General features: G+C 36.2%; 1 long non-coding RNA gene across 1 annotated transcript in view; it reads left to right on the forward strand.

Annotated features, from left to right (window-relative positions):
- LOC106994462 (uncharacterized) overlaps positions 1 to 14,812 on the forward strand; it is a 137,036-nt gene that overhangs the window by 75,044 nt on the left and 47,180 nt on the right. The window contains exon 3 of the long non-coding RNA XR_013408247.1: positions 236 to 351. This is a non-coding gene — a long non-coding RNA (uncharacterized LOC106994462). The remainder of the gene's footprint in view (positions 1 to 235; positions 352 to 14,812) is intronic.

Raw genomic sequence — 14,812 nt, forward strand, 5'->3', positions numbered from 1 at the left:
TTAACAATGTTAAAAAGCAGGAAAGGAAACTAAGTGCATATACAAAATGGTGCATTGCTGAGACAGTTTACAAAGAAACAGTGTCAGAGTCCTATAGTAGGAGGCCTGAAGATGCTACATTTCTAGATTCTGTGTTGTGTAAAACATCCCTTATGAGTTCAGCCACTTTTAAACAGGTTTCTGTAACTTTTATCCAAAAACTTTCTGATATAATAATATAGCATTTTATTTTTAGGAATGTATATCCAACTATCCCAAACAGGAAGTGATGTTATGTTCCCCAGGATGGCCTTGAACTCCTGTTCTCAAGTGAGTCTCTCACTACAGGATCCAAAGTAGCTGGGACTACAGGTAAACTTTCAGAATTTTATCCAGCCTTTCAATCTGCAAAGCATGAACCACTATTTTCTTCTTATCAAATCATGTATCCTCTTTCTTGATGCTCAAAATCTTCGTCACTGGACAAATTTTCCTCACTAATCAATTCATCTCACTTTGAATATTGAAAAAACAGTGTATACTCATCTTCCAAATGACTTTATGTTCACAATTCCACATAGCTGCTACCAGTTATATGCTGAGTTGGCAGTGTCTTTAATCTGTGTTGGAGTTGCCTCTTCCATTATCTTTTAAGCTCCTGTTGAAAGACAGGCTTAAGTTTCCCTTTTTATTTTTCAAAGCACATAGCATTAGACTCAAAATTCAAAAGCTTTTTATCAATTTATCCTGATAGAAACTGATATAAAATATTCCCATAGTTACCTGGGTGAAGCAATTATGAAGTTCTTTGGCTTTCTGCTTCATAGATTCAATTCATTTCTTATCATGAAATCTGAATGGGGTTGACCCAAAAGAAGCATTGGACTAATATTCCCAAGATATGAGCTGAGTGGAATCCAAGGACTAACAGGTGTGGCTGTTTTTCACAAATCTCTGTGTCACTTTGACTTTATATTACTTGTGTTTTTTTCTCGTGGTGTAATTCTTATTTCTGTGCAGGCTAATATGGCCCCATTTTTGTGTCCTTGCATGTGATGTCCCTCCTGACAGATAGTTCACCTTTGCTGTCCAATTTGAGACCATCATCTCCTGACATAGTGCTGTCCTATGAAGGCTCACCTTGCTTCCTTTGGGACGACGTACTGTTAATCATCACCGACCTAATAACAGTGATGTTAATGCTGCAGCCATAATACTCTTGTCTCCCTCCCTAGGCCTTCTGGGCTGTTCAGACCGCTAATGTCTTGTTAAAACTTTTTTACTTATTAATTTTATCTGTGACACAGCCTGATTAGCTTCTGAATTACTTCGTGCCTATTTTTAGTCTGCCATGCTTCTATCCTTCACAGACAGTTTAATCCCAAAGTATTAATTCGTCTCTATATAATGCTGACTTGTCTTTCCACAGGTATCCTAAATCTTCCTGTTTTCACTCAAGGTCCATCCACCTTGCTTTAACTTGCATTTCTTGCCGATTACTTTCATTTTTTCTGTGGATGCAGAGAACTCCTTGTCTGGAGACCAAGAGAAAGCCTGGGGTCCACCACCAAACTATCATCAACACATGCAAGGAAGCATATAAGATTATTAAAAATCTGTGATCAACAAGGACTCTAGAAGAATCTAGGCACACTCTTATGGGAGACACTGTTGAGATGCTCTTTCTGTAGTTTAGATGCCCATAAATTCTGTTGTTGAGGAAAACTAACAAATTCAATGGCAATAAATATAAGATGGTTTGGAATAAACATGCTCTGCAGTAAACTGTCTATAACCAACTGATAAAATGTGTGGTCCGAACATTCAGTGCTATGTGTAGACAGAAGGAAGACAGAGGAAAGTTGTAATTAGAGGGTTTGTAGAAAGCATTAACAGAGGATTTTGACCAGTGTTATGGTATGAATGATGTCTAATATGCCAGAAAGAAACAAGGAGGAATGTAATCAGGACAGGAAGAACATTATGAGGGAAAAACTTGAGAATGCACTTAAAATAAAATGAGTTGGTAAAGATAAGAAAGAAGAGTAACACTTGGAAAGGAGGCATAGAATAAAAGTTACATAGCCATTCTGGGTTGCACTGAATTTTAAGTTGAGGGGCTGGATATATTTATACTGGGACAGGGAGAGTTATAGGTTTAATTTAAAGTCAGTTAGATATAAGTGTTGGGCATCCAAACATTCAGCTGCTATTGTGAAGCCCCATGGAATCTTTTTCACACAAGACTTGACTGAGAAGTGCATTGATTTTTCTATATGTATATTTATGTATGACCTATATATGTGCATGTGTGTGCACACACACAGAGATAGCATGCACTCGCATGTGTATGTATATATGTGAACTGAATTTCGTGAGCTTCCCAGTCAATTCCATTGTGTACATCTTTCTTTTCTCCTTTAATTTGGGTCTTCTGGCTAACAGCCTAACTTTCCCACTTCTGATCCAGCCTCCACATACTACCTCCTTCTGACTTTAGGTATAACTTTGTACTCCTGGTCTCATTTATGTCACCTGATGACTTGATGCACTCATGTGCAAACCTCTACTCTTTATTCTGGCTCTGGTGGGCCTTTGGGATCTCTAGCCTCTCATTCTATGAGCTGTTTCTGAGGATAGCTCTCCATCTGTTCTGAACTATGTACACAGACAAGATTTGATAGTCAAGGGATAATATTTTGTGAAAGTAAAAATTCACTTCTGTTACCAGGACCATAGAGTAAGCCCTTTAAGAACAAGGGTGATAATCTACTCAGTTTGGCATACCCACTCTGCAGTGACTGGCATGGAATGCAAATTCAACAGACTCTACATCCTACATACATGCAAATTTTATTGGTCAATTATACTTTGATAAAGCCAAAAAATAAAATGAAATTAAGAATAAATGATACCAGCTTTTGAGATTAAACAATTTTTATTAAACAGTTATCTATTAGATGAATATGGTCACAATCTTACCTCATTAAAGTATATTGTATACTTTAGATATGTGCAGAATATTAGTATCTGTTATACCTCAATAAAAGGGGTCAGTATATGTATTGATAAGCTGTATGACAAAGCTTTACAAAGAAGTGAAAGAAGATAAAATGATGAAAATGTGTATTGTGCTGAGGAAACACATAGTAAATGAGTGTTACTGAAAGCAGCAATATGGATTCATGCAGTTGACTTGGATGAGTCTCGGAAGTTTTTGCAGAAACACAGAACTAAGATTTAAGGGATAAATAAGAATTTTCCAAATGAACAGGTAGAGGGATGATGCTCCAATCCAGGAAGAGAGGCACGTGCAAAGTCACTGAGGTATGAGCATGCCAGGTGTGCTTAGTATGGGTGGAGCTTAAAGAACGACATTGTCAGTTCCAACTAGCAAATGGTACTTGTAATGGTTAATACTGAGTGTCAACTTGATAGGATTGAAGGATACAAAGTATTGATCCTGGGTGTGTCTGTGAGGGTGTTGCCAAAAGAGATTAACATTTGAGTCAGTGGGCTGGGGAAGGCAGATCCACCCTTAATCTGGTGGGCACAATCTAATCAGATGCCAGTGAATATAAAGCAGACAGAAAAATGTGAAAAGGCAAGACTGGCCTACTCTCCCAGTCTCCGTCTTTCTTCCGTGCTGTATGCTTCCTGCTCTTGAACATGGGACTGTGGGTTCTTCAGTTTTGGGACTCGGACTGGCTCTCCTTGCTCCTCAGCTTGCAGACAGCTTATTGTGGGACCTTGTGATCATGTAATTTAATACTTAATAAATACACATACACACACACACATATATATACATATATATAAAATTAGTTTTGTCCCTCTAAAGAACTCTGACTAATACAGTACTGTTGATGAGAGGATATTAGCCTGGGATGTCCAGGCTCATACAGAGCAGTGAAAGTGGAGTAATTGATGAGATCTACTTGGCTAAAATAAAGAGTTAAAAAGGAGTAGGAAATAAGATGGATTTAGCAGGAGGACCAAAGAAAGGACAAGCCATTCCACAGAGAGACAGGGGGTACGAATGAGCACTCCTCTCCCTTATTTAACTTGTGATACCTTTCATTCTTGCTGATAATGCATTTTCAGCAAGTAGATGGTGGAAACATTTGTCCTTCTGGAACAAAGTGGGTATGTAGAGTCAATCCTGTACTTTACTCAAAACTAAGTGGATTGTGTTGGATTATTCTCAGAATCTGGGCTCTAGCCTGAACCAAGTGAGCTCTCTAGGCAAATCAAGTTTTCCATGCCATTGTTTTGTTTTGGTGGTATTGTTAATAATTATTGTAACTTAATTCAGAATCATTTCTGCATAAACCATTTTGATATTTATCAAAAAAGGTTATTCCTGTTCATCATTTTATGTGGAGAGTTAGGTTTTTGACATGGATTCTTATCTCTATTGGACAGAAAATGAGACTGAGGTTCAGATTAAAATGATTGACTACCATGACCAGGAAAATTAATCAGTGAGAACTAAGTGAAGCCTCACTCTATTTACAGTTTTTCCTGTGGCATGTTTAGTCTTTATGCTCAAAACACTGAAAAACCTCCAGAATCCTATGTTTCTTGCATTTCACTATGCCAAGATTTTGAATTAGCTATTTATTTTTTCTGAAACATACAGCTATCAGAGAAAGAGAGAGAGAGAAAGGCATATTTTAATAAATATGGTTGTTACAATTGCACATTTTCTGGGGAGTATGATAAGCTCTATAATTAGCATGGATGCACAGCCTACTTATGAGACATCTCAATGGATTCAATAGACTATCTCTTGAAACATTCTTGTCACACATGCTGAAAATAAGGAATATGAAGATTTGATTGGCTTTCTATTTAATGTTTTTATGCTGCTCCTGATAACTTTAAATTATCCTGTAAATTGCATTTGTCTGAAGTGCTGACTAATGACTCATGGCACAGTGGCCTAAGGAACCGGACACTTGGAGAAGTAAGTCTAGGAGAGTTTAACTTAGCTGTGGCCCAATGCAGTCATGGTTAAATTTAGCTCTGAGTTAAATCCTTCCTTTTTTTTCTATTCCACATTAGTAAAATAAGGGAATTTGTTCAACCACCAGCCATTTTGCATTTATCTTTGTCATTTGTTTTGTAATGTAACTTTTAAAAGCCTCTAGTGACCTTGGCCCATAATCTAAGGAGTTCCAAAGACAGGGATTGATTTAGTTTGTGACTCACTCTCCAAATCTTTCACAGTCCTATCTATATGTGCTCCCACCATCACCTGGTTACTGGTAGCTGAGTCAGCCATAAAGTTATCGATGCATCCAGGAAAGTTACCCGGTGCCTGGCTATTCATTGCTCATTGCCACCCAGCCCTACCCCATTTAGCCTAAATTAATCTTTGGGATTATACAATGAAAATAAATAAAAGTCTCATTGAAAAGCCCCACAACACTGTTTCTGAAGCCATAAAGGATTTAATTAAATTCTATAGTATATATGAAAAAATTTTCAACCTTACTAATTATCAGAGAAATGGAAACTAATACCATAATGAGATAGCACCACATACTAGTCAGAATGTCTATTATTAAAAAATCAAACATAACAGGTGTTGGGGAGGATGCAGAGAAAAGGGAACACTTATACACTGTTGGCAGGAATGTAAATTAGTACAACTTCAGTGGAAAACAATATGAAGATTTCTCAAAGAACTAAAAATAGATCTACCATTTTATGTAGCAATCCCACTACTGGGTATTTACCAAAAGGAATAGAAATCATTATATCAAAAAGATACCTGTATTTGTATGTTTATGGCAGGACTATTCACAATAACAAACATATGGAATCAACTTAAGTGCCCATCAATGGGTGATTAGATAAAGAAAAATTGGAATAAATCATGGGATACTAGTCAAGCCATAAAAAATAATAAAATTGTGTCTTTTGCAGTTACATGAAGAAAACTAGAGGCCATTATTGTAAGAAAGTCAAATACCATATATTCTCACTTAAAAATGGGAGCTAATAATGTATACACATGGACATAGGGAGTGGAATAATAGATATTGGAGATTCAGAAAAGTCGGAGAGTGGGAGGAGGGTGAGGGATGATAAATTATCTAAAGGGGAACCAACATGCACTATTCAGATGATGATTATGCTAAAAGTCCAGACTAAAAGACCACACAACATATCCATGTGACAAAACTGCACTTGTACCCCCTAAATGTATAAAAATTAAAATTGAAAAAGAAATTGCCAATATCTAAAAGTCATTGAGAGAGAAAACAACTTTGGGACACAAAACTATCTCACTGCCAAATTACTACTACAATTTACTGTTAATCGGCTTTTTATTTTACAATCATTTTACATTTACAAAAAAAAAAAACATGAATATAGTACAGAGATATTTCTGTTGCCTATGCTTTTGAAGCCTTACTCAAAACAATCTTTGCCCAGTCCAATATCCTGAAGCATTTCCCCAGTGTTTTTTTTCTAGTTGTTTCATAGTTTCAGGTTTTGTATTTAAGTCTTTAAATTTTGATTTGATCAATATACTCTATACCAGGTGTTTTATTATTAACTCACTCATTTTTATTTAATGTCCTTTTTTTTATGTGTTTCAAGATCTAGTCCACAATATCAGGTTACATTTAGTTATCATGTCTCTTTAGGTTCCTGTTGGCTGTGAGAGTTTATCCGAGTTTCCTTGTTTTTGATTATCTTAACAAACAGTTTTGAGAAGTACTAGTCAGGAATATGGTAGACTATCTTTCAACTGGCATTTGTTTGATGTTTCTCACATTGTTACACTGGGTGATTGGAGATTTTGGAGCAAGATCACAGATCTAAAATCCTGTTTCATTATACAGCATCAAGAGTACATATCAACATGACACATCATTGTTGATGTTAACCTTACCACCTGGCAGATGTAGTGCTTATCAGTTTTCTCCTTCGTAAAATTACTCTTTTTTTCCTGTTAACATGCATTACTCTTTAGAAGAAAGTAACCATGCACAGTCCATAGTTAAGAACCACAGGGTTATGTCCTACCTTTTTAAGAGTAGACTATGTGCATAAATAATTTGTAATCCTTCAAGACAGGAGATTTATCTTTTTCCTATTTGTTTATTTATTTATACTGGTATGGATTCATGGCGATCTTTTTTATACTTTGGATTATAATATAAGACTTATTTACGTTGTTGCTCAAATTCTTCCAGCTTTGGCCATTAGAAATTTCGATATATCTCTGCCATTGTAGGAGTTTTTCCTTCTCTTTATCTTATTTTCTGAGGCCACAAGATGGTCCAGGATCATATTATATATTTCCTATTTTTCTTCTAGCATTAACCATTTCTCCAATGAGCTCCTGATTTTACTGGAGAATGGTATTAAAAATCAGAATTTGGGTACTAGATGTGGTCATTTGTACTGTAGTGTCATTGCTTCTAAGCCCTCTCAGCTGACAGAGCAAAAAAATGAATATATATAGACAGACACATACATACATATATCTATATATAACCATATGTATCTATAGTAACCTAAGCATCAGTTCATATTGTTGTCTACAATTCTAATCCATTACCAATGGAACATTGTAGCATCTTCCTCTTCTTGATCTGAAAAGTTCCACTTCAAGCTGAAGAAACTTGGCCTCCAACGTCGGGCATCTATTAATTTAATTATTCAATTCTGAGATACAGGCATAGTGGTTTTAGAATTTTCAAACTATATTATTGGGAAACACACACTTACCAACTCATTTTTTGTCTTTAGTTTTATAGACTCTACTGATTATCAGAGTTTCTTAGGTGTGCACCATTTCTTTTCACCATTGCTTCATATATTTATAGTTAAGTTACATTGTTTTGTCACATTCTGCATTCTCCCTTGGTGTCCTCTCACATCCTAAATAATTTTGTTTAAACTTTGCAAATATAATGTTCACTCTTTGTGCTGAAAAGTTCTAAGGGTTTTGACAAATGCAGTGTTATGTGTTCAACATTGCAGTGTCATATAAAAGAGTTTCACTGTTTTAACGATTTTTTTGTGCTTTATTCAACCTTCCATATCTTTCTCCTTGTCAACCACCAATATTTTTGCTGTTGTTACAGTTTTGTTTTATTCAGAACATCAAAAATTGATGTCATATGTTACGTAATCTTTCCAAATTGGCTTCTTTCACTTAGTAATGTTTACAATTTATCTATATATTTTCATCATTTACTAGCTTATTTATTTTTATCACTGAAAGACATGCCATTGTGTGAGTGTACCATAGTTTGTTTATTCATCTATTAAGTGAAATCTTAGTACCTTACAATATTTTGGCAATTATGAAGAAAATCCCCATTCTTAGGTTTTTACATGGACACAAGTTTTTAAATCACTTCTGTACATACCGAAAAAGGTGATTGCTTGATAGTTGGGTAGGTCTGTGTTTAACTTTATAACAAACTGCTATATTGTCTTCCAAAGTGGCTGTACTATTTTATATTTCTATTGGCATTGAATGAGATTTTGCCATGCTTGATATTGTGACCAATTATTAGCATTGTCAGATTTTTGAATTTTAGCTGTTCTAATAGGTGTGTAGTGGTTTCTCATTGCCTTTAATTTGTAACTTGCTACTGTCAAACGATATTGAGAATCTCTTCATATCCTTATATGATATTTCTTTATCTTCTTTGATGAGATATTTGTTCATAAATTTTACCTATTTTAAAAATGGTTTGTTTTGTTATTATTAAGTTTTGGCTATTCTTTTATATTTTTAATACCAGTCCTTCAATAGATATGTGTTTTGCCAATATATTCTCCATGTCTGTTGCTTTTTAAAATTTTTACACATGAGAATTTGTTTTGTTTTCATTCAGTTATTAAAAGACATGTTGGCTCATTCCAATTTGTGGCAATTATGAATAAAGCTGCTACAAATATTTGTATGCGGATTTGTGTGGACATAGATTTGCTCATTGAAGGAAATAATTAAGAATACAATTGTTGGATCTAATGGTAAGCTTACATTTAGTTTTGTAAAAAAAAAAAAAAAACTGCTACATTGTCTTTCAAAATAACTGAACCACTTTATATTCCTACCAGCAATGCATGAGTTATTGTTGCTGCATATTCTTGCCAGCATTTGGTAGGTATTATTATTATTTTAAACTTTGATTTTAGGTTCTGGGGGTACATGTGCAGGTTTGTTATATAGGTATATTGTGTGTCATGGAGGTTTAGTTTACAGATTATTTCATCATCCAGACAATAAGCATAGTATCCTATAGATAGACCCTCCTCCCATTCTCCACCTTTAAGTAGGCCCTGGTGTCTGTTCCCACTTTTGTGTTCATGTGTGCTCAATGTTTACCTTCCTCCTATACGGGAGAACATGCACTATTTGTTTTTTTGTGCCTGTGTTAGTTTGCTTAGGAGCATGGCCTCCAGTGCCATCTGTGTTGCTGGAAAGGACATGATCTTGTTCTTTTTTATGGTTGCATACTACTTCATAGTGTATATGTACTAAATTTTTTAATCCAATCACCGCTGAGGGGCATTTAGGTTGATTCCATCTATTTGCTATTGTGAATAGTTCTGTGATGAACATACACGTGCATATGTCTTTATGATAGAATGATTTTAATTCCTTTGGTATATCCAACGATCGGATTTCTGAGTAAATTGTAATTCTGCTTCAAGTCATTTAAGAAATCACCAAACTGCTTTCCACAGTGGCTGAACTAATTTACACTCCCACCAGCACTGTGTGTTTCCTTTTCACTGCAACCTTGCCAGCCTCTGTTGTTACTTCCTTTCAATAACAGCTATTCGTACTGGTGTGAGATGCGGTCCCATTGTGGTTTTGACATGCATTTCTCTAATATTTAGGGATGCTGAGCATTTTTTCATATGTTTGTTGGCCACACATGTGTGCCTTTTTTTTAAAAGCGTCTGTTCATGTACTTTGCCCACTTTTTAATGGGGATGTTTGCTTTGTGCTTGTTAGTTTGTTTAAGTTCCTTATAGATGCTGAATATTAGGCTTTTGTCAGATGCATAGCTTGCAAATATTTTTTTCCGTTTTGTAGGTTCTCTGTGTACTCTGTTGATAGTTTATATGTAAAAGCTCTTTAGTTTAATTAGGTTGAATTTTTCAATTTTTGTTTTTGTAGCAATTGCTTTTGGCATCTTTGTCATGAAATCTTTTCTAGGGTCTTTGTCAAGAATGGTATATCCTAGGTTATCTGCCAGGGATTTTATAGTTTTTGGTTTTGCATTTAAGCCTTTCATCCATCTTGAGATAATTTTATATGGTGTAAGGAAGGGGTCCAGTTTCAGTCTTCTGCATATCCCCAGCCAGTTATCCTGGCACCATTTATTGAATAGGGAGTTCTTTCCTCTTTAGTTGTTTTTGTCAACTTTGTCAATGATCATATGATCATAGATGTGTAGCTGTATTTCCGGGCTCTTTCTTGTGTTTAATTGGTCTATGGTATGGTTTGGCTGTGTCCCCACTCATATGTCATCTTGAATTGTAATTCCCACAACTCCCACGTGTTGTGGGAGGAACCCCGTGTGGGAGGCAATTGAATTATGGGGGTGGGTCTTTCTTGCACTGTTCTCATGGTAGTGAATGAGACTTACAAGATCTGATGGTTTTAAAAATAGAAGTTTCCCTGCACAATCTCTCTCTCTTTGCCTGCTGTCATCCATGTAATACGTGACATACTCCTCCTTGCCTTCTGCCATGATTGTGAGGCCTTCCCAGGCATATGGAACTGGAAGTTCCTTAAATTTCTTTCTTTTGTAAATTGTCCAGTCTCGGGTATGTCTTTATCAGCAGTGGGAAAAGGGGCTAACACAGGCTATGCGTTGGTTTTGTACCAGTACTGTACTGTTTTGGTTACTGTAACTTATAGTATAGGTTGAAATCAAATAGTATGATGCCTACAGCTTTGTTCTTTTTCACTAGGATTGCTTTGGGCTATTTGTGCTCTTTTTTGGTTCCATATGAATTTTATAACAATTTTTTTCTGATTCTGTGAAGAATGACATTGCTAGATTGATAGGAATAGCTTTGACTTTGTAAATTACTTTGGGCAGCATGATTATTTTAATGATATTTGTTCTTCTCATCCATCGAATGTTTTCCCATTTATTTGTGTCATCTCTGATTTATTTCAGCAGTGTTTTGTAATTCTCACTGCAGAGATCTTTCACCTCTCTGGTTAGCTGTATTCCTAGATATTTTATGCTTTTTCTGGCTATTGTGAAAGGGATTGCTTTCTTGATGTGGTTCTCAGTTTGGACATTGTTGGTGTATAGAAATGCTGCTGACTTATGTAGCATTCATCAAGGATATCATAGTAGTCCGTTTTCATACTGCTATAAAGAAATACCCAAAACTGGGCAATTTATAAAGAAAAAGAAGCGGCCGGGCGCAGTGGCTCAAGCCTGTAATCCCAGCAATTTGGGAGGCCGAGACGGGCAGATCACGAGGTCAGGAGATTGAGACCATCCGGGCTAACACGGTGAAACCCCATCTCTACTAAAAAAATACAAAAAACTAGCGGGGCGAGGTGGCGGGTGCCTGTAGTCCCAGCTACTGGGGAGGCTGAGGTAGGAGAATGGCGTAAACCCGGGAGGCAGAGCTTGCAGTGAGCTGAGATCCGGCCACTGCACTCCAGCCTGGGCAACAGAGCGAGACTGTCTCAAAAAAAAAAAAAAAAAAAAAAAAAGAGAAAAAGAAGCTTAATGGACTCCCAGTTCCACATGACTGAAGAAGCCTCACAATCATGGCAGAAGGTGAAGGAGGAGCAAAGTCACTTCTTACATGGTGGCGTGCAAGAGAGCATGTGCAGGGGAACTGCTCTTTATGAAACCATCAGATCTCATGGGACTTATTCACTATCACAAGAACAGCACGGGAAAGATCAGCACCTATGATTCAATTACCTCCTACTGGGTCCCTCTCACTACATGTGAGGATTATGGGAACTACAAGGTGAGATTTGGGTGGGAAACAGTCAAACCATATCGGATATTGGCCTAAAGTTTTCTTTTTCTGTTGTGTCTGTACTGGGTTTTGGTATCAAAATGATCGTGGCTTCATAGAATAAGTTAGGGAGGAGTCCCTCAATGTTTTGGAATAGTTTCAGTAAGAACAATATCAGCTTTTCTTTATACATCTAATAAAATGTGGCTGTAACTATATCTGGTTGTGGGCTTTTTCTGCTTGTTAGGTGTTTTATTATAGATTCAGTTTTGGAATTTATTATTGATCTGTTCAGAGATTCATTGTCTTCCTAGTTCAGTCTTGGCAGGTTGTGTGTTTTCAGGATTATCTATTTCTTCCAGATTTTCTAGTTTGTGTGCATAGAGGTATTTGTGGTAGTCTCTGAGATTTTTTTTTTTTTTCCCTGTGTGGTTGATAGTGATGTCCCTTTTGTCGTTTCTGATTGTATTTATATGGATTACCTTTCTTTTTTATTAGTCTAGCTAGCAGGCTATCAGTCCTTATCTATTTATTCAAAAAACAAACGCCTGGATTCATTGATTTTTTTATGGTTCTCATTTTTCTTCAGTTCAGCTCTGATTTTGGTGTCTTGTGTTCTGCTAATTTTGGGGTTGGTTTGGTCTTTTTTTCTGGTTCCTTAGGTATGATGTTAGGTTGTGAATTTGAGATCTTTCTAGCTTTTTGCTGTAGGTGTTTAGTGATATAAACTTTCCTCTTAACACGGCTTTAGCTGTATCCCAGTGATTCTGCTGTGTTGTATTTTTGTTCTTATTAGTTTTGAAGAATTGCTTGATTTCTGCCATAATTTCAGTTTTTACCCAAAAGTCATTCAGAAGCAGGTTCTTTAACTTCCATGTAATTGTATGATTTTGAGTGACTTTTTTAGTATTAGTATTGATTTATATATTTATTGTGCTGTGGTACAAGAGTGTGTTTGGGATGATTTTGTGTTTGTTCAATTTGCTGAGAATTGTTTTATGGCCAATAGTGTGGTCTATCTTAGAGTATGTTCCATGTACAGATCAGAATAATGTATATACTGCTGTTTTTTGGTGGAGAGATCTGTAGATGTTTGTCAGATCCACTGTGTCAAGCGTCAAGTTTGGGTCCCAAATATTTTTGATAGTTTTCTGCCTCGATGATCTGTCTGATACTGTTAGTGGGTGTGGAGGTCTTGAACTATTATTGTGTGGTTATCTATGTCTTTTCATAGGTCTTTAAGAGCTTATTTTAAGAATGTGGGTGCTCCTGTGTTGGGTGTGTATTATATATTTAGAATAATTAGGTCTTCCTGTGGAAATGAACCCTTTACCATTACGTAATGCCCTGTTTTGTCTTTTTTTAATTATTGTTGGTTTAAGGTCTATTTTATCTGAAGTTAGAATAACAACCCTTGTTTTTTTTCTGTTTTCCATTTGCTTGGTAGATTTTTCTCCATCTCTTTACTTGGAATCTATGGGCGTCACTGCATGTGAGATGGGTCTCTTAAAAACATCATATAGTCTTGCATCCTTATTCAGTTTGCCACCCTGTGCCTGTTAATTGGGGAATTTAGCAGATTTACATTCGAGGTTAATATTGATATATGCAAATATGATCCTGTCATTGTGTTGTTGGCCGATTATTATTCAGACTCAATTGTGTACATGTTTTATAGTGTCAACGGTTTATGTCCATAAGTTTTTGTGGTGGCCATTAACAGACTTTCCATATTTAGCACTCCTTTAAGGATCTCTTATAAGGTCAGTCTGGTGGTAATGAATTCCCTTAGCATTTGCTTCTCTGAATAGGTCTTATTTCTTCTTTCTCTTATGAAGCTTAGTTTGGTTGGATATTCAATTCTTGGTTGGACTTTCTCTTCATTAAGAAGGCTGAATATGGTGGGGTACAGTGGCTTATGCCTGTAATCTCAGCACTTTGGGAGGCTGAGGCAGGCTGATCACGAGTTCAGGAGTTCAAGACCAGCCTGACCAACACGGTAAAACTCCATCCCTACTAAAAACACAACAGTTAGCCAGGCATGGTGGTGTGTGCCTGTAATCCCAGCTACTTAGGAGGCTGAGGCAGAATAATCACTTGAACCTGGGAGGTGGAGGTTGCAGTAAGCCGATATCACACCACTGTACTCCAGCCTGGAGACAGAATGAGACTCCATCTCAAAAAAAAAAAAAAAAAAAAAAAAAAACGGATTCTAAATATAGGCCCTCATTTCCACTGTTAACCAGATGGGGTGCCCTTCGTAGGTTACCAGCCCCTTCTCTCTAGCTGCCTTAAACATGTTATCTTTCAATTCAACCTTGGAGAATCTGAAGATCAGATGGTCTTGGGGATGGTTGTCCTCTATAGTGTCTTGGAAGCGTTCTTTGCCTTCTTGAATTTGAATATTGGCCTTTCTAGTGAGGTTGAGTACATTTTCCCAGATAATATTGTGAAATATGTTTTCCAAGTTGCTTGCTTTCTTTTCCTCTGTTTTAGGGATAACAAATAGTTATACATTAAGTTATAAGTTAATGTCTCTTAACATAATCCCATACTTAGAAAATTTGGTCATTCTTACTTATACTTTTTAAAATTATTTTTGCCTGATTGAATTATTTTGGAGAACTGGTCTTCTAGCTCTGAGATTCTTTCCTCATCTTGGCCAATTCTTCTGATAATATTTCCAATTATATTATGAAATTTTTGAAGTTAGTTTTTCAGGTATATCAGATCAGTTTGGTTCTTTCTAAAATGACCATTTTGTCTTTCAGCTCCTGTATTGTTTTATTGTATTCTTTATATTCCTTAGATGGGTTTCGACTTTCTCCTGAATCTTGATAAT

Source organism: Macaca mulatta, chromosome 18, assembly GCF_049350105.2.
Source record: "Macaca mulatta isolate MMU2019108-1 chromosome 18, T2T-MMU8v2.0, whole genome shotgun sequence".
NCBI classification, from domain to species: domain Eukaryota; kingdom Metazoa; phylum Chordata; class Mammalia; order Primates; family Cercopithecidae; genus Macaca; species Macaca mulatta.